We start from the raw sequence: 13,475 nt of genomic DNA on the forward strand, positions 1-13,475 counted from the left end.
CTACCCCCACTAACTCGGAATATCCCTAAATCAACTCGAAAATAGCCTTACCACCTTGAAAACCAACCCTTGCGGTGGTTTCAAGGGTGTTTAGAGATGGGTCAATGTCGGAAAGTTTGGTCAACAAAGAAAAACCAGACATAGGTAGTATTTTACAACAGTTTACCTTTTATTAGGTAGTTTCTTTTAACATTTTTTTATTAGGTAATTTCTCACAAAATTTGGTTTTATTAGGTATTTTCTCACAAAAAGTCCTTCTTTATATAAAACTTCACAACTACCTTGAACAAATCAAAATCATACGGTTGTTGGAGATAATTTATTATTATTATTATTATTATTATTATTATTATTATTTTAGAATAACGTACTGAGATAGTTTGATTAGACACATTTTTTTAAGGTCGAACCTTAGCCAATAGAAAATAATATATGTGTGATAGATTAAACAACATCGTCAACGATAATAATGTCAACCATATAAGTGGTAATGTCAATTATTATTATTTTAGAATAACGTACTGAGATAGTTTGATTAGACACATTTCTTTAAGACCGAACCTTAACCAATAGAAAATAATATATGTGTGATAGATTAAACAACATCGTTAATGATTGATAATGTCAACCATATAAGCGGTAATGTCAATAAATATAAGTGGTAATAGTCTCATATTTATAAATTTCGTATGTCTTAGCACGAGCTCATATAAGTGTGCCGTTCAACTAGGCACCCCCGAAGCCATTTACAAACACGCCAAGCCCATGTCTATTGACGAGCTCGCTAATGCTCATACTAAGGTGCCTTTTTCTTTGCGTGATAGATCGATAGTAAATATTGTACAAAAGTTAAGACATCTATCGTGTAAATATTGTACGGAGTATTGCGTTTAGTATTACAAGGTAATTATTGTCCAATAATCATCACCTTCTTAATCTAGTTTGGCATTATAATTCAATTTTTTTCCTCAATATAAACAATGTGTATCTGTATGGGGTAAATGAACTGATATGTTCATAACCTACTCGTAAACAAGTTCAGTCAAAGGTTGATTGTAAGTACAAACAAGCTCTCAAAATTTTTAAGCTCATTAAATCAATGAACAAAGCTCGAATAACACCATGTTCGACTCGACAATGCTCGTGAACAAATAACTCGTTCAGTTCAATTATAAGCATGTTCATGCTCGATAATAATAACTCATTCAAAGGTCGCTCAATCTCAAAAGATCTCTATTACTTTAAACACTTTAACATATTTATATATCTTTTACTTGTACATATTTATCAAAAAATAATAATTTCATACTATATAGGCATGCAAACTCCATCATTAGTTTTTTATAGAAATGAAAACTTCTTATATAAACTTACATAGATGCGTTTAATCTTGAAAGAAATCATAATTATATGATAAATTAGGGATAATTTATTTAATTAAGCTTGATTTAAGCTCGTTCAAGCTCAAGCTTAAACTCGAAATGCAAATCGGCACGTTCATGAATGAAGCTCGAACAAACTAGCTAAATCCTTAAATTAACTAGCCAAGCTTGCACAAAAATTTGTAAAAGCTCGTTCAAGCTCAAAATAGCTCAAACAATATCAATTCTTATTAAGCTTAGCTCGGACATAATAAACCTCGGCTCAGCTCGGATTGTTTGTAGTCCTAGCATTTCTTTATGATAGCTTTAAATTTCATTACTCCCTTTGTCCTAGAATAACTTATTCAATCATACTTTACACACATGTCAATGCACATATGTTAATATTTATTTACCAATTCATTTCATGACAATTATGCACTGGCGGAGCCAGCGTGGGACAAGGGGGGACAGTTGTCCCCTCACTTTCCAACACTTCCCAAAAAAAAAAATAGTTTGAATTCAATATTTTGCGCATAATATGTTAGACCAAAAGAGTTGGCGCAGCGGTGAGATACATGAGCTTATGAGTTGTGATCTAGGGACTAGAGATCGAATCTTCCTACAGGCATTTCACATCCTTTTTTTTAAAAAAAATATATAAATCTTTATAAGATAGTATATATTACTCAATTATTTCTTAACAATTACTCCATTTACTTTTTTGAATAATTGTAATTGTGTATAAGATAGTATTACTTCAATTTATTTCTTAACAATTACTCCATATACGTATTTGAATCATTGTAATTGTAGTTTTGCATGAACAATACCCTAAATTACGATTGTAATAGGTAATTATGACAAGTACTATATTTAAATAGTTATATTATTTATTGTTCAAAATTTTCAAAAATTATGAACCCCTAATCAAATACGTTTATGGAGGAAAATTTGGTATATGATGTTGATATTTTGACTAAGTACTCCGTATTTTATATTTTTGAGTTGTAAAATTTTAACTATTTAAGTATTTTTTTGCTTCAATGTTTTTGTCAAATTAAGCGATGATTCATTTGTCCCCCTAGTTTGAAATTCCTGGTTCCGCCACTGCAAGTATATTTTTATTAGTATTTAATTTGTTAAAAAGTATGGTCAAAATGAATATATAAATAGTGAAAAAAAATTCAATGTCTCAATCATTCTGAGACGGAGGAAATATTTAAGACCACAACCTTTTTAGTTAATCTTTATGAAAGCACTCTTATCATTTAATAATCAAATTACATACGTGCCCACGATTAAGGCGAGGCGCCTAAGTGAGATAGGTTTATAGGCTTACAATAATACACCTAAACTTAAACCACAAGCACATTTTGGAACCATATAAAAAAAAATTTGTCACTAAAATATTTTGGTATTAAATTATTTGATTTTTGTACAAAAATATAGTTGTTTAATATTCTATCCTTCTCAAAATATTTGACACGTTAGATTTTTATTCACTATTCGTAAAACACAAACTAGTCCGCACCCAATAGTTTGTGTGGCAGCCCAATAAGAAGCCCATTATTCCTCCAAACTCTAACCTATCTAACAACACCATCACCGAAGTATTCCTCGAATCTTCAATTTCATCATCTTCTTCATCAAATCAACAATGGCAGGAGCAATCATCGCAATAATCTTCTCTCTCCTCATGGTCTCCACCATAGCTCAAGCTCCCACCGGATAAAATGGTGGCGATTTTGTGGCGATTTGGTGGTAATTTGTGGTGGCGGGATGGGTTTTACGGGAGTAGGCTGGTTGTTCTCGGGGTGGGATGGGTTTTTCGGGAGTGGGCTGGTTGTGGTCGGATGTTTTCTGCTGGTGGCTGGGTAGTTGTGATGGAAGGTGGGAGTTGTTCGCTGTTGGTGGCTGGGTAGTTGCGGTGTATGCGGAGGTGTGGAGACTGGTGGCGAGGCTGGTGGCTGCCTGTGCTGCTCTGTTTTGGGTTGAAGGATGGAGTAGGGGGTTGCAGCATGGTGGTGTAAGTGTGTGACTGGTGATTTTGGGTTGCGCGGCTGTTCAATTAGTGTATCAGTAGGCTGTTGGAAGCGGTGTGTGGGGCAGAGTGTGTTCAATTGGCGTAGCATGCTGGTGTGTAGGCTACTAAAAGAGAGGAAGAGGGGGAAAGAGGAGAGAGAAATGAACATGTGTCATTTGTTGGCACTAAAACAAATATATGAGCTGTGATGAACATTGTTTATATTAGCTAACAAATGATGCATATCAGCCAATCAAAAGAATATATAAGCCAAATGATATCTAATATCAATCAACATTAGGAATATATCAGACATTAATAAAAACGTATTAGCCAACAAAAGGAACATATCAGCCAACAAATGAAATATATAAGCCAACCAAAGAAACATATTAGCTAACAAAAGATACATATCAGCCAACAGAAGGAATATATCAGCCAACAAAAGGATGAAATCAGCAAACAAAAACAACAGGCAAGCCAATAACAAAATAAATATATTAGCCAACAAAATGAAACATATAAGCAAACAATTAAAATATACCTATAAGCCAACAAAATAAAGATATCAGCCAACTGATATCTGATAGCAGCCAACAAAATGAACATATTAGCCAACAAAATGAACATATCAGCCAACAAAAGGAATATATTAGCCAACACAAATTTTTTAAATCATATCAGCCAACAAATGAAACATATCAGCAAACAAGTAAAATATATCAGCCAAGTCTGCCTCACCAAATTTGCGTACGGCAGTCCACACCCAATACCTTCTCTTCATAAAATATGTTGTTAGATAGCTATTGATATATTCATAATATTTTTTTTATAACTTTAATTAATATTTACTTATGTAAAAATAAGGTCAAATTAGTGCATTAACATGCATGTGTGCAAATTTTAACTATGTCAGTTATTCTGGAAAAAAGAGAGTATGTGGTAAGCTTATAGACTTCCTCGACTATATGCATGATACGTGTCAATTTTTAGTGCAATTTTTGTCCAAAAAAAACTAATTCCAAAAAATTACCTACATTAATTTTTCATTCCAAAAAAAACCTACATTAAATTTTTTTTTTATACAATATCAAATAACTAAGGATAGTCAAAGTTAAGAGTTCCACTTGGCCTTTGTAATCTTTCAAACATCAAGTCCATACCAACTCCATATTCTACTAATCATTTTTTTCATGCTATACCATGACTGTCGCTTCAATTCATTGGTACATGTTTTCCAGAGAACTCCCTTAGAAAGAATTAAACTTGAGTAGAGAATTCAAAGTAAAATCATTCAAAACCCCTCTACAACTTACTGTAACAAGTACCAAGAAGCCAAAGCAATGAATGACAACCATTAAACTATTAAATGAATGAAAAAAAATTCTTGCATTGGGACCTAGAAATATGAAAAAAGGTTGTAGCCTTTCTAGGTTGCAGAACATCATCTTATCGTCCGATTGAAGGAGTTCTGAGTCAAAAATGAAAGGATCATGGATGTAAAAGAGATAAGGAATTTCATCCCCTTGTTTGGGAAATAATTTAAAAATTACGGCACAAAGTCACAAGGGTGATGCAAAGATCCAGAACCCACACAAAGTGTGATCGATATGCAAATTAAAGGGGTTAGGTTTTTCCCCTCACTCGCCTTTTCTTCTCATTAGATATTCTTTTGAGAGGAAAATTGTCTGTGTTGGTTTGGACATGTAAGACGGAGACCCGAGGGTGCACCGGTACGTAGAGTGAGAACATGGAGGGGTTAAAGGAGGGAGAGGGAGACTAATATGAGTCGGTTGGTTTTATGTTAATATGTATATTTGGCATGTATATCTTTTAGGAGTTTTAGGCAAGTCAGGTTTCCTTTGTATTGTATCATATATATTGTTGTGAATATCAATACAAGGCTTAAGGCGTTTTCTCCAATCTCTCTCTACTTTAACATAGTATCACAACCTCTCTAATTTCTAGAGATTTTTCTTCGATCTTGGTTAGTTCATCACGTTTGATTTCTTTTTCCGCATTTGTTGAGTGAGATAAGGGCTTCAATTTTTTGCTTTATTTACAATTTTTTCACGAAATTGATTGGTTGATTTAGGGTTTTTCAAAACCCTAATTTTCGTTAGTGTTTGGTTGTGCACTGTGTGTGGTGCGCCTCTTGTGCGTGCTGTGTGGTGCAGCTCGCTGGTGTTGGGTGCTGCCGAGTGTGTGGTGCTCTCTTGTTGTGTGTGTAGTGCGCTACAACTGTGTGCGTGCTTCCAGTTTGTGTGTAGTGCTCTGTTCGGTGCTGCCGAGTGTGCGAGTGGTGCTGCTAGGTGTGTGTAGTGCTCTTTTGGGTGCTGCGAAGTGTTGGGGTGGTGTGCTGCCGAGTGTGTGTAGTGCTCTTTTGGGTGCTGCGACGTGTTGATAAGTTTGTGTGCTCGTGATTTGTTGCAATGGGTGACGACAACTCTCCTCCACCTCCTAAGTACGAGCCGTTCACGGACTATTACCTTCATCCGAGTGAAGGTTCTCAGTTGGTGATTTGTCCTGTGTTGCTTACCGTCGACAACTATGAAGAGTGGTTGAGGTCGATTCGCAACAATCTTCGTGCCAACAACAAGCTTGATTTTGTTGATGGCTCCATTGTCAAGCCCGATGCTAAGCACGCGGATTATCGTCAGTGGGGTATTGTTAATTCTACTGTTGTTGCTTGGATTTAGAGTACTCTTGATGCTAGTATTCGTTCTACTGTTATTATTCCTAATGATGCTAAAACATTATGGGATGATTACGTGATCGCTATTCTCTTAGTAACGATCCCTGTGTTTTTGAACTTAAGCATGATATTGCTGATTGTAAACAAAGAGGTCGTTTTGTTGCAGTTTTATTATGCTGAATTAAATAAATTGCAGAATTTGTTGTCTAGTTATGTGAAATTGCCTGCTTGTACTTGTTCCGCTGTGAAAGAATAGCTAAGTTGCATGAGAATGAGTTGTTGCATCAGTTTTGTCTTGGTTTGGATCCTAAGAAGTTTGGCTCTGTTGTTTCTACTTTGTTGATGAGTGATCCTTTGCCTACTATGAATGTTGCTTATGCTAAAGTTGTTGCTAATGAGCGTAAGCAATTTGTGTCTGAGGCACATGAGACCTCTTCTTCTTCTTCTACGACTGTCGGTTTTAATGCAATAGGTACGGCTTCCAGTCGAACATCAGACCGGAAGGAGTGTACTTATTGTAAGAAGTTTGGTTATGACAGGGATCATTGTTATGAGCTACATGGCTTTCCGGGTGGAGGTCTTGGAGGTCGTGGTGGTCGGTCGTCTGGTAGAGGCAAGGGTGAGTTTGCCGGTGCTGCTGGTAATTCTCGTGGTTCAAATGAGTAGGTTTCTAATATTGATCGTGGGAGTGTTCCTACGATTTCTGACGCTCAATGGAAGGAAATCATGGCTGCTGTAAAGGGTGCTAAGTCTGGTTCCTCGTCAGATGGCACTAAACTTGGTACATATAATTCTATTGAGTGGCTCATTGACAGTGGAGCTTCCAATCATATGTCTGGTAATATTGATCTTTTCACTAATTTACATGACATTTCTTCATCTGTTGGTTTACCCAATGGGAATAGCACGACGGCTACGAAAGAAGGAAGAGTTGTTTTGTCTGATAACTTAATTCTTGATAATATTTTATATGTTCCTGCTCTCAAATGCAATTTGTTATCTGTGTCTAAATTGTTAGAAAAACAACCTATTTCATTATGTTCACTGACAAGCTATGCATTATTCAGGACCGCAATTTGAGGAACCTGATTGGAGCGGGGATCCGGTATGATGGGGTCTATATTTTTCGTCTGGTTCGTGCTCGGAATTTGCTGGCGAACAAAATGGTTATTTCGGATGCAAGTTTCTTATGGCATAGGCGTCTCGGGCATTCGTCAATGCAAGTTGTGAGCTCTCTTCCGAGAGTTTCTAATAGTTATAGTACTCATAGTAGTAACTCTGGATGTTCTTTTGATTATGACATTTGTTTTATGGGGAAGCAACCCCGAAACTCTTTTCCGTTAAGTATCGATAAAGCATCTGAAGTTTTTGATTTAATTCATTGTGATATATGGGGTCCGAATAAGATTGTCTCAAGTTGTGATGCTCGTTATTTCCTAACCATTGTTGATGATTTTTCTCGTGCTACTTGGGTGTTTTTGATGGTTGGTAAATATCAGGCTTCACAGTTGGTTCGTGAGTTCTGTGCTATGGCTAAGACTCAATTTGGCCGGAAAGTATAGGTGGTTCATAGTGATAATGGCCAAGAGTTTCTTAGTTTGGGGTCGTTCTTTGCGAAGAAGGGCATCTTGCATCAAACGTCGTATGTTGACACGGCTCAGCAGAATGGTAAAGTTGAACATAAACATCGTCATATTTTAAATGTGGCTTGTGCTCTTTGCTTTCAGGCGAAGTTGCCCAAGTATTTTTGGGGTGAGTGTGTTATGACTGATGTTCATCTTATTAACAAGACTCCGACTACTGTTCTCAATGGGAAAACTCCCTATGAATGCTTGTTTGGTCAAGTTCTGTCTCTTGATGGTTTACGGGTCTTTGGTTGTCTTGCTTATGCTGTGAATCGTCCTCAAATTAAAGATAAGTTTGATTCTCGTTCCCACAAGTGTATTTTTGTTGGGTATCCACATGGAAAGAAGGGTTGGCGGCTCTATGATTTGGATACAAATGAGTTTTTTGTGAATCGGGATGTTCAATTTTTCGAGGACAAGTTCCCATATCTTTCGTCTCTTCCGGATGATCTGTGTCTTTTGTGGGAAAAGTATTTCTCGAATCCTCCGGTGTGGAACGATAACGAGGGGAAATTTTGTTTCAAGGTGGTCCAACGAGGGGAGCTACAGCAGCACCGGACAACCACGAAGTCCAGCCGCAGCCAGACCTGCGGTTCTATCCCGCAACCCCTCGCAATTACTACCAGCCCGTGGGGATGAGTTGCACCAGCAGGATTTGGTGAGCAATCCCTCGCAGGCAACTGCCCAGCCCGCAGGCTGGGACAATAGCTCAGCAGCTCAGCGGCAGCAGCATTACAGCACAACAGCAGGTCAGTCGCATCCTACCCCTTTGCTGCAGCCTCGCGCGAGTGCTGGGGTCAGCCCAGTCCGGTCAGATGTACCGCACCAACCATCTTGTGACGTTGATCCAACTCGTGGTGCAAGTCATGGCTCGAATAGTGTGCATGGTTGAGCGAGAAATCGTCGATGAAGAAATAGTTATCTCACCGTTGATTTTGAGGGGAAGTTCGTCGGATAATTTGGGTCGTGGTCATTGTGAGAAACTTCCTCCTTCATGGCATCGTCACTATGTTAAGAATACTGTTATTACTAAAAATGTAGACCCCGCTACATTAACTGTCGTCCCTCCTCAATCTTGTTCTTTTGGTAAATATTTCCCTATAGCTTATCATGTTGAATATAATCGTTTTTCTATGAGACACTAGTGTTTTGTTGGCGACGATCACTAAGGGAAAGGAACCGTCTTCATTCAAAGAGGCGGTTAAAGACGTCGGTTGGCGTAAGGCAATGCAAGACGAGATTGACGCTCTAAAGCGTGATGGCACATGGACCGTTGAGGATTTTCCTTCCGGCAAGAAGGCGATTGGCAGTGGTTGGGTGTATAAAATCAAGTACACTGACAAGTCAAAGGTGGAACGTCTCAAAGCTTGCTTAATTGTTCATGGCAATCGACAGGTTACCAGAGTTGATTACAATGAGACGTTTGCTCCAGTTGCAAAGATGGGTACGGTACGTCTTTTTCTAGTTGTTGTTGTATCTTTGAATTAGGAGTTACATCAAATGGATGTTCATAGTGCGTTTCTTCATAATGATTTGGATGAAGAAGTATATATGCAATTTCCTCCAGGGTACGGTACTCTAACACCTGGCAAACTTAGCAGGTTGCGGAAGTCTTTATATGGCTTGAAACAAGCCCTGAGGCAGTGGTTTTCGAAGTTGTCTCGTGATTTACGAGATTTTAGGTTTAAAAGCTCATATTTTGATTACTCTCTGTTTAGCTATGTATACGACATGTATCTTTGCATGTTCTCGTATATGTCTATGATCTGATTATTGCAGGATCCTCTCATGATGCTATTGTTCAGTTTAAGACCTATTTGTGAAAATGCTTCTACATGAAGGCGTTGAGGTTGCTCGTAGTCCGGAGGGTATCTTTCTTTCTCAACGAAAGTATGCTTTGGATATCTTGACTGAGGCAGGAATGTTGGGGTGTTAACCCATTAATACTCCAATGGAGCAGAATCGTCGCCTTGCTTATGCTTCGGATGAGTTGTTTACTCAACCAGATTGGTATCGTTGGTTAGTTGGACGATTGGTTTATTTGTCTGTAACTCGGCCAGAGTTGAGCTATTAGGTGCATGTTGATGAGTCTATTTTATATATTTTTTTATTCCCCGTTCCATGGTCATATTTGTGTTTATTTGAGCTCCGCGGCGCCATTTTTATTACTAATATACGTTTTCTAGTGTTTTTGTAGAGTTGGTATCATTTTGTAGGAATCTGCATATTTATGACGATTTCCGAGCTTATTGAGCCACTACAAAGTATTAGAGTCGGAACGTATTTTATGATTGTATATTTAAAGCCCAAAACCGAGTTAAAGAAACTTAGCTTAGTGAATAAGGGCTCGATTAGAGAAGAGAAAGGTCCACATAATTGTTATGCATTAACGGACCAAGCACTATATAGAAGTTGGACTCAAGTCAAGAAAGTCCTAAGTAACAATCCCAAGAATCATAGAAGCCCAGCTCGCAACTTAAGCTGACCGGGCCCGATCGGGCGGATATTAGCACAGGCTCCTTGCTATTTGGGCTATTTTGATTTGGGCTTAATGTTTACACTCAAATTCTCGGATGATGGCAGCAGTAATGACTAATGAGATATTAGCAGCAATATTATTTTAGCTTTAATTTAGGATAATTTTGCATTTAGCTTTGGATTATTTTTAGTTTTATAGTACTTTTATTGTTAATGGGATTTGTGGGCTCTTTGCCTCTTCCTATATAAGAGGAGTAGCAGTAGTTTTACGGGGGTAGTTAGCTTTGTTTTAGTTTTAGTTTTATTTTTGTTCTTATATTAGCTTTAATTTAGTTTCGTTAGTTGATAGTTAAATTCTTTAATATTTATATTTTATTGTTACCTTTACTTTTATTATTATTATTGTTATGTTTAATTTAATTGCTTAAATTAATTTAGATTTAATTATGTGTGAGTAGTTTATTTCTAGGGTTGTGGGGATCCGTGAATAATATGAAGGGATGATTTATTATTATTAATTGTTAATGTTTTAGCTTAATTTCTTATTGATTGATTTACTGCTATGCAATTAGATTAGCGCTAGTAATTGTATGAGTTACGCAATATTGATTCGAGATTCGACAGATGAGAATTGATGTTAAGGCTTAGTTTCAATAGGCAGGTTAATTTATAAATGGTTAAGTCAAGATTCGAAAGATGCGATTTAATACTGCTAGATTAACTCTGTGATTAATATATGCATTGATTATTGGTTGTTGTCTTTCATCCCAGAATATTATTTATTGGTGAACCTATGCCCTAGGATTTTATTTTATTAATATTCTTGTAGTTTAATTGTTCCCCTTAGATTAATTTACATAAAATCATATTAGTTACTTGATAATTTAGATTATAATAATTTATTACAAATAAAAGAACATTGTTTCCCTGTGGATTCGACCCTACTTCCCCATCTATTTTAATTAGTGGTTTTAGGAATTACTTTTGATTAGGTGATACGACTTTAGCCTTGATGAATCATATTTATATAGAGTTTATTGGCACGTTTATGCTAAGTTTATAGTTGCTTTTTAGGTCGTAAATGCATAAGTTATTTGTTTTGTACTCTATTATGCTCCATTTGTGTTTTTCTTAATGTTTCAGGTGATTTCATAGTCATTTGGCGCTTTCAAAGCGTTTGAAGTTGATTCGGATGATATTTGGATGGAAGCCGATGAATTGAGTTTATTAATCGAAGATCCCATGCTCGTAGACATCGATTTTGATTAGTGTGTACATGAGGAATGAATAGCATCCACAAGGATCGTTATGCACTTTTCGGGATTGGATTTGAGTTTAAAACGAAGTTAAACGATGATGAACGAAGTGTCAAAACAGACCTTTGGCTACTCTTTTGATCATAACTTGAGTTCTACTGATCGGATCGAAGCGATTCAAATTTTGTTGGAAACTGTACTTGAAGATCTTTCTATTGATAGGTCACATGTCTCTATAAGGTTTCTAGATCTCGAGATATGGCTCTCCGAAGCTGACCCTGCAAAGCTGCCAACCTATCGCCCAGCCATCGGGTGATGGACGTGCTGTACGCTTGAGCGTGAGCTGCTGGTTGGGGCGATGGAAAACCAGCGCCCGCTGGTCGAACTCCTGGTGCAGCTCGTCTGATCATCGCCCACCCATCGCTCGATGGGTGGGGCGTGCACACAAACTATGAGAAATCCTACATCAACTATGGCTCTTAAATTCGACCAATCATTAAACTCCTTTTATTATTTTAATTTTTCTATTTTATTTAGGTTTAGGATAATATAAATACTTAAGGGATATTATTTTTCCCTTAGGCCGTTTTTTTTACCTTTTATTATTTTACGTTCGTTGGTTTTCTCTTGAACCCTAGTTTCCATGGATTCTTCCATGGATGATTCTTGGGTTTATTGATTCAATTCATTGAGGTATTTTATTTCTAGTTCTTGATTTTAATTATGTTTTATTCCTTAAATCTAGTTTTTATTATTTATTTCATGTTTGAGTAGTTTAATTTCTAGTTTTGGGAATCCATGTTTATATAATGAATCTTGATTGATGTTATTAATATTTTGATTATTGATTTACTAATTGATAGTGTTTTATAGTTAATCTTGCAACCTGGTCAATTGTTTGATTAATTATTGTTAATAAGAGTTTGATTCGAAAGATCTTACTTTTAGAGGCTTACCTTCAATTAGCAATTCTGAGTATGTTAGCGACCGAACTACATATGTTGAATTGAGAGAGTTAAGACCCGGCCGTAGGCTTAGCAATTGCTCTAGATAATTGATTGAATGAATTGTTATTGATATTTGATAGATTTAGAACTATAAACATGGTGAACCACAACCCTAGTTCTTTTTATTAATTGTTTTATTCTTATTTTAATTTAGACTTTATTTTTATCCAAATTTCGTGACATAATTTAGTTTCTCCATACCTTGAAAGCTAGATTGAATAACATCTCCCCGTGGATTCAACCCTACTTACCCTACTACATTGTTAGTTGGTTATGTTAGGAATTTATTTTTGACATGTGTACGACAACCTATCAAGCCTGTCACATATTTTGGCTCAATTTTTGAGTGATCCGCAGGTTTCTCATTAGGATGCGGCTATTCATGTCTTGCGCTACCTTAAGGGTAGTTCGGGACAAGGCATCTTGTTACGACCTATGAAAAATTTACGGTTGACAACATTTTGTGATAGTGATTGGGCGTGGTGCCCTTTGACTCATCGTTCTTTGACATGTTATCTTTTGTTTCTTGGTTGCTCGCCTGTTTCTTGGAAGACAAAGAAACAACCTACCATATCTCGTTCCTCGGCTGAAGCCGAATATCGTTTTATGGCAGTTGCTACTTGTGAGTTGACATGGTTGAAGGGATTGCTGTTCTCTCTTAGAGTTGGTCATACAAAGTCTATACAGTTGTTTTGTGATAGTTAGTCGGCCTTGCATATTGCTTAGAATCCAGTGTTCCATGATCGAACGAAGCATATTGAGGTAGATTGTCATTTTGATCGTGATGAGTTGTTGAAGGGTAATATTTCTACTTCATATGTTTCGACGCATCATCAGTTGGCAGATATTCTTACGAAGGCTCTTAGACGACAACAGTTTAGTTTTTTGTTACGTAAGTTGGGCATTCGTGATTTGCATGCTCCAACTTGAGGGGGAGTAATATGAGTCGGTTGGTTTTATGTTAATATGTATATTTGGCATGTATATCTTTTAGGAGTTTTAGGCAAGTTGGGTTTCCTTTGTATTG

This window comes from Chenopodium quinoa, unplaced genomic scaffold (genome assembly GCF_001683475.1).
Source record: "Chenopodium quinoa cultivar QQ74 unplaced genomic scaffold, ASM168347v1, whole genome shotgun sequence".
Classification (NCBI taxonomy): domain Eukaryota; kingdom Viridiplantae; phylum Streptophyta; class Magnoliopsida; order Caryophyllales; family Amaranthaceae; genus Chenopodium; species Chenopodium quinoa.